A 5,710-nucleotide genomic window follows, 5' to 3' on the forward strand; every position below is an offset into this window, starting at 1 on the left:
ACTCTACTTATTCACACAGGAACAAAAATATGGCCAGAAAAAGCAACCGACTCCCGTGACGTCTCATCCAGATTACTCGCACAGCAGCCCCTGCAATACGAACCAATAATCATGACCGGAACATGGCAGGGCTTTTCGAGTGGTTTCAGCAGAGTAAAGCTATCAGTTTCTTACGAAAGCTTACTGAGCGTTTCTTTGTTTTATCATTTGCTTAATTTCTAATAACATAGTTACCTGCCTTCATTATTACGAGTTCTTTCCGCACCTCACGCTCTTTCTGCCGCGCTTTAGCTGCTGGCCCGGGTTTATGAAGTCATCATCATCATAAGCCTGACAACACGCACTGCAAAGCAAAGGCCTCTCCCGCATCTCTCCAATTAAATCTTTGGCTGCTCCTTGTATCTGTTGTGCATGCCGTAGTCTCACTCGCCGATTCGGTAGCTATATAGACGACGCCTGTTGCAACGCCATCATTTTGGGACCATCTCTCAGCCTCGAAGACGGTCGCCGACGGAATTTCGTCTAATGGAGCTAGTAGCAAGGCTTTCGCCTTATAGCGCTGATTCGGTCCGTCCGAAGTACCCGGAACAAAAACGTGCGTGGTCCGTCCGACGCATCTTTAGCCACACGCAAGAAAAAAAAATTTTCCTTGACCCCACTTCTAGCAGTTCGAATATTTTAGCCAGGGCGTTAGCCCTGAAGCTCTTTGGCCAAGTTCTCTTGCGTCATTAAAATCAAATGATAATCGCAACACAAACAATTCGCACTCGACGTTGCGTTCGAGGGCCTCGATCTAGAAACGAATCCTCACTAAACAAACATTCCGCAATATCTGTATCGACCACGTCTTCAGTACGCACTGCAGGGCAGCTGAGACCAGCAACAACGTCCCCCCCCCCCCCCCCCCCCCCCACTGAGAAATAAAATTTGGGCTAATTTGTTACGGTATAAAATGGGAGGCTTTCTAGCCAAAGAAGGAAAAAGAAAGAAGTCGGAAAATTATGCGATCTGCGTATGCTGTCAGCCTTACTGCTGCGCTTCAAGTCAATATTCAATGTAAGTCCAGCGTTTTCATCGTCCGTGTCTTTGTGTCATCGTGGATTAACTGCTGGCAAACGCCTCCCATTTCGCCACCACCCACCTCTTCTCCAAGCATGAAGCGGGTTTCATTACCTTGGCATATGGCGGAAACGTCATAAAATAAATATTCAGAGGCCCTTTCAAGATTCTGCTTCCTTGGTTCGCAGTATGTCTTAAGTCGAACGGCTGTAACGACAATGACGATTCATCTACGCGGCAGACGCAGTGTCATCGGTAAGAGCGCTCCTCCTGTTGGGCTTTAACAATAAGTGACTGCCAATTGGCGCTTCTTATTAACTTGTAAATAAGCTTCGTTCCAGCATAATAGTTCCAGAGGCATCAGCTGGCGCTGTCGTTCACTGCAACAAGGAATGAGCGTAGGTTTCTTTTTTTCTTTACTATCGTCTAATCTAGGTTTTCGTCCATCAGTGTTGAGAAATATGCAATGAACTGGAAGCCCGAAACGTAGATTTGACTTTTAGGCCTGCATCCTACACAGAAAAAGCGGCCATAAATAGACGAGGAATGGCTGCTGGCTTGGTAGCCTCAAGGCAATAACACCTTTGTTGAGAAAGCCAAAGCTCTTCCAACCTACTTCGGTAAACCAGCTCTAAAGGAATTCTTCGCGTGCGGGCTGGTTGCTGGCATACTGCCAGCCTTTACTCGAGACACTGACGTAACTGTCGCGCAGCATTGCGCTTTCGAAGTGGTCGCAACAAGAGAAACACGAACTAATTACTTTTTTTATGTCTGCTTTATTGGCGCCACAAAAAGTGCTTGTCTAGTGCGTCACTACGCTTTACGCCGGAGGAATTTGCGTACGCACCGAGAAATAGTACAGTGCTGTTATTGGGGTATTTATAATCAAGCGCGTGATGCTGGCATGTCGGTAATGTCAGCAGAAAATAAATTAAGAATGGAGTCATAATGCCGCTCGGTGTACAAACATGGGTAAGTTACCCTTAAAAGACGGAGCGGCAACTAGCAAAGACTGGTGGCTCTTGGGAACCATGAGAACATGAACCAACGAGATAAACACTGGAAGGAGGATGCTACCTGCATCTCATTTCGAGTGAATAACTTTGCGGTGATCAAACTACTGAAGGTACATTTGCAGAACTACGCAACAGGAACAAAGCATCATAAAATATTCTGCGATAGCAGAAACGCTTCAGGTACGGATGATCAATGCAATACTACTAGGAAAAAGTTAAGGCCTTCGGCTCATCCACTACCGATCTCGCGATTAACGCATCATGTCAAATCCTTCCCTGCTTTTGGTGCTGTCTGTCCTGATTGCCTCGACTGCGGAAGCTAGAGCTGGAAACACGGAATTCGTCCTCGCTAAGCTGCGAGGCCAACACAAAGACCGGGCGAGCAAATTCCCGAATTCGAGCGACTAGTGGGGACCGCCACATGCAACCTCACCGACATCATCGAGCCACTGCTTTCTTCAAATTTCTTAACAGGGCATGTCGGCTGACGTCTGAGCGGCATCTATCAAATTCTTTTCTGCTTTTCGTGCAGGTTAATAGCGACGTTTCTACAGTCAAATCCAATAACCCGCGCTTTATCCAACTGACTTGCCAGCGTAGTGTGTACGGAGCTTATTTCACTGCTCATGACTGTTTTGTCACTGCTCATGCTGTGCGGTTACATTGAGCCTAATCTTGGGCCACCCGCTCAACAGATGCTAGTTGACCTTTTCGGAAGCCAGAAATAGATCCAAGAAGGTTGTGTGAAATGTGTGAAATTGCAAAAAAAAAAGAGATGATCAGTGCGACTGATGCAGCAGAATAATCGTTAGCATTTTTGTTCCGCTTGGTCGGAGCAGCCGCCGCAGCAGACGGGGTTCAGACCGCGCGAGTGAGTGGCGTGATGTGTCAGTCACCGTGCACGCGGCCTTAGCCGCGCTACGCTCTCCAGATCCAATCCAGCAATAAGAGTGAGACACACCATGCCCGTCTCACTTTCCCTCACCCGCCATCCGTCACTTCTCACTCTCTCTTCATCTTCCCTCTCTCACTTACGGAGAGATGATATCTCTCGCTCTCTTTAGTTGGTAACCTGCTAACCGCGGCTTCAGACGGACCGACAGATTTTTCCAACATAATAATAGTAATGATAATAATTGGTTTGGGGGAAAGGAAATGGCGCAGTATCGGACTCATATATCGTTGGACACCTGAACCGCACCGTAAGAGAGGGGATAAAGGAGGGAGTGAACGAAGAAAGGAAGAAAGAGGTGCCGTAGTGGAGGGCTCAGGAATAATTTCGACCAACCGAGGATCGTTAACGTGCACTGACATCGCACAGCACACGGGCGCCTTAGCGTTTTGCCTCCTTAAAAACGCAGCCGCCGCTATCGGGTTCGAACCCGGGAACTCCGGATCAGTAGCCGAGCGCCCTAACCACTGAGCCACCGCGGCGGGTTTCCAACATGGGTGGTTTTAATATTAATGCATTCAAAAGTGGTAGAGTCTGCATCAGCTATAAATTAAGTTAAATATTTACTTATAATCCAAAATCACTAGTCAGGAGCATGGAAAGGCAGCTTGTCAATCTAGAAGATCGTAACAGACGAACTAATTTAATTATATTTGAAGTTCTTGAAAAAATCCCTAGAACTGTCACAATGTGTGCTGAAAGACGTGTTATCATCATTTATTTACTCTTAGGGACCCTTGATGGGGCATTACTTTCAATGACACGTGAGACACGAAAGTAGTTTCCGCCGAAAGAATTGGTGGAAACGGTCGCAAGCATTTTAAAAGCCACAGCCCTTTATCAAACTAATTAGTCATCTTGTTGAAACACTGCTCCCTACTAAAAAACTAAAGAACAACAACAATACGCAAATAAGGCGCGTCAGATTCACAAGAAGCCCTGCGATAGCTCTGCGATAGCTCTGCGTGCGGTGAAGGTGGGGCAGATAGTAAGCTTATCTACAAGATAAAAAGTTAGTAGCGTTCTGTTCGCTTGGGATGACATGCGCAACTAAGAATAAAGAGCGTGAGCGATTATTTGAAAGTGCACTGAATGAATCACTTAGATGCATTCAGTTCAACGCCTGCGGCGGTATAAAAAGGCTTGAGCACTAAGCGAGCATAGCAGTGGTGCAAAACTCTACGTCACAGTAATCACCGAAACTCGGCTGCATTCGTATATCTGTTGCGGCGAAGTTGCACCGCTAGGATGCAGCACTTACCGCAAAGACGCGACTTCCCGCCGTGGCGGTGTCACAATTCTTCTCCAGAAACCTGACAAGTGCTAAGGTTGCTTGGCATATTAGCTACTGAGCGCGTTATTCTTAAAGTAACTCTAAAGCAAGATTCAAGAAGCGGCTGCGTTTTTATGGAGGCAAAACGCTAAGGCACCCGTGCGCTATGTGATGTCAGTGCACGCTAAAGATCCCCAGGTGGTCGAAATTATTCCGGAGCCCTCCACTGCGGCACCTCTTCCTTTCTTATTTCACTCCCTCCTTTATTCCTTCCCTTACGGCGCGGTTCAGGTGTCCAACGATATATCAGACAGATACTGCGCCATTTCCTTTCCCCAAAAACCAATTATTATTATTATTATTTTTATATTATTATTATTATTATTATTATTATTATTATTATTATTATTATTATTATTATTATTATTATTATTATTATTATTATTATTATTATTATTATTATTATTATTATTATTATTATTATTATTATTATTATTATTATTAAGATGGTGAGTTGGGTGAGTTGCACATTATTCATCTCCAAAGGAAAGCGCGAACTAGACAACCACAAAAGGGAAGGAAGAAGACGACGCAAGCGCTATTTCGCAACTAAATTATTTGATTGAAAAAACGCAGTTTTGTACCATGTCAAGTAACAAATAAAAAAGTTCAAACCAAGAACCTCAAGAAAACAACCGATAAAAAAGCAAAATCTAATCAAGCCGTAAACTAGAATAAAAGGTTACAGATGTTAAATCGCAAGAAAGTCAAGTTCTTTCCTATAGAAAATAATCCGAGGCTCACTTAAACAATCGGGTCCTTTGTTTGCTCTGTGGAAAGCTTTGATTATTTCGTGTGAGTGCTTGTCCCTGTGTGTTGCCAAAATAGTCGTGTCTTTCTTCTGTTCTTGCCAGGAAAAATGAAAAGGAAAGTGCACAGGCCTGCCCACTGGCTCAAGCTGAGCCACAATCGCTACCACGTGCTGAAAGTAGGAGAGTTTAAAGATAGGATAGAAAGATAGGATAGAAAAGACGCGCGCTATAATGTCCTAGGCCGATCCTGGAGGCAGTGCAATACCGGGCCAACCGATGGCGGAAGTGAAGCAACCTTCAAGCACACCGCCACATTTCCAAAAATCAGTTTAATATGTTGGGTTCAAATGGGACCCGTATCAGATATTCTATAACCGAAAACGGCCCACGGGGCTTCGAACCCATCCATATTATATAGTCGTGCCATTGAAAATGGGCTCATGATTTACAATCGAAGCAATGATTTGGTAGATGCATATGCTCTGAGTCAGACAAATATATTTCTTGTTCTTTTTATCTATAGTTCATGCAGCGCCCTTCTTGTTAGACATAACACTTGCCACATCTCAAGGGCACGTGATAAACAATTTCAGTTTTG

The 5,710-nt window shown here is 44.8% G+C and overlaps 1 pseudogene; it reads right to left on the reverse strand.

Annotated features, from left to right (window-relative positions):
* Nucleotides 1–5,343: 5,343 nt before the first annotated feature.
* Nucleotides 5,344–5,479, reverse strand: LOC144130725 (U2 spliceosomal RNA; annotated as a pseudogene).
* Between the last annotated feature and the right edge of the window lie 231 nt (nt 5,480–5,710).

The sequence above is a fragment of the Amblyomma americanum genome, chromosome 4, assembly GCF_052857255.1.
Source record: "Amblyomma americanum isolate KBUSLIRL-KWMA chromosome 4, ASM5285725v1, whole genome shotgun sequence".
In the NCBI taxonomy this organism is placed as follows: domain Eukaryota; kingdom Metazoa; phylum Arthropoda; class Arachnida; order Ixodida; family Ixodidae; genus Amblyomma; species Amblyomma americanum.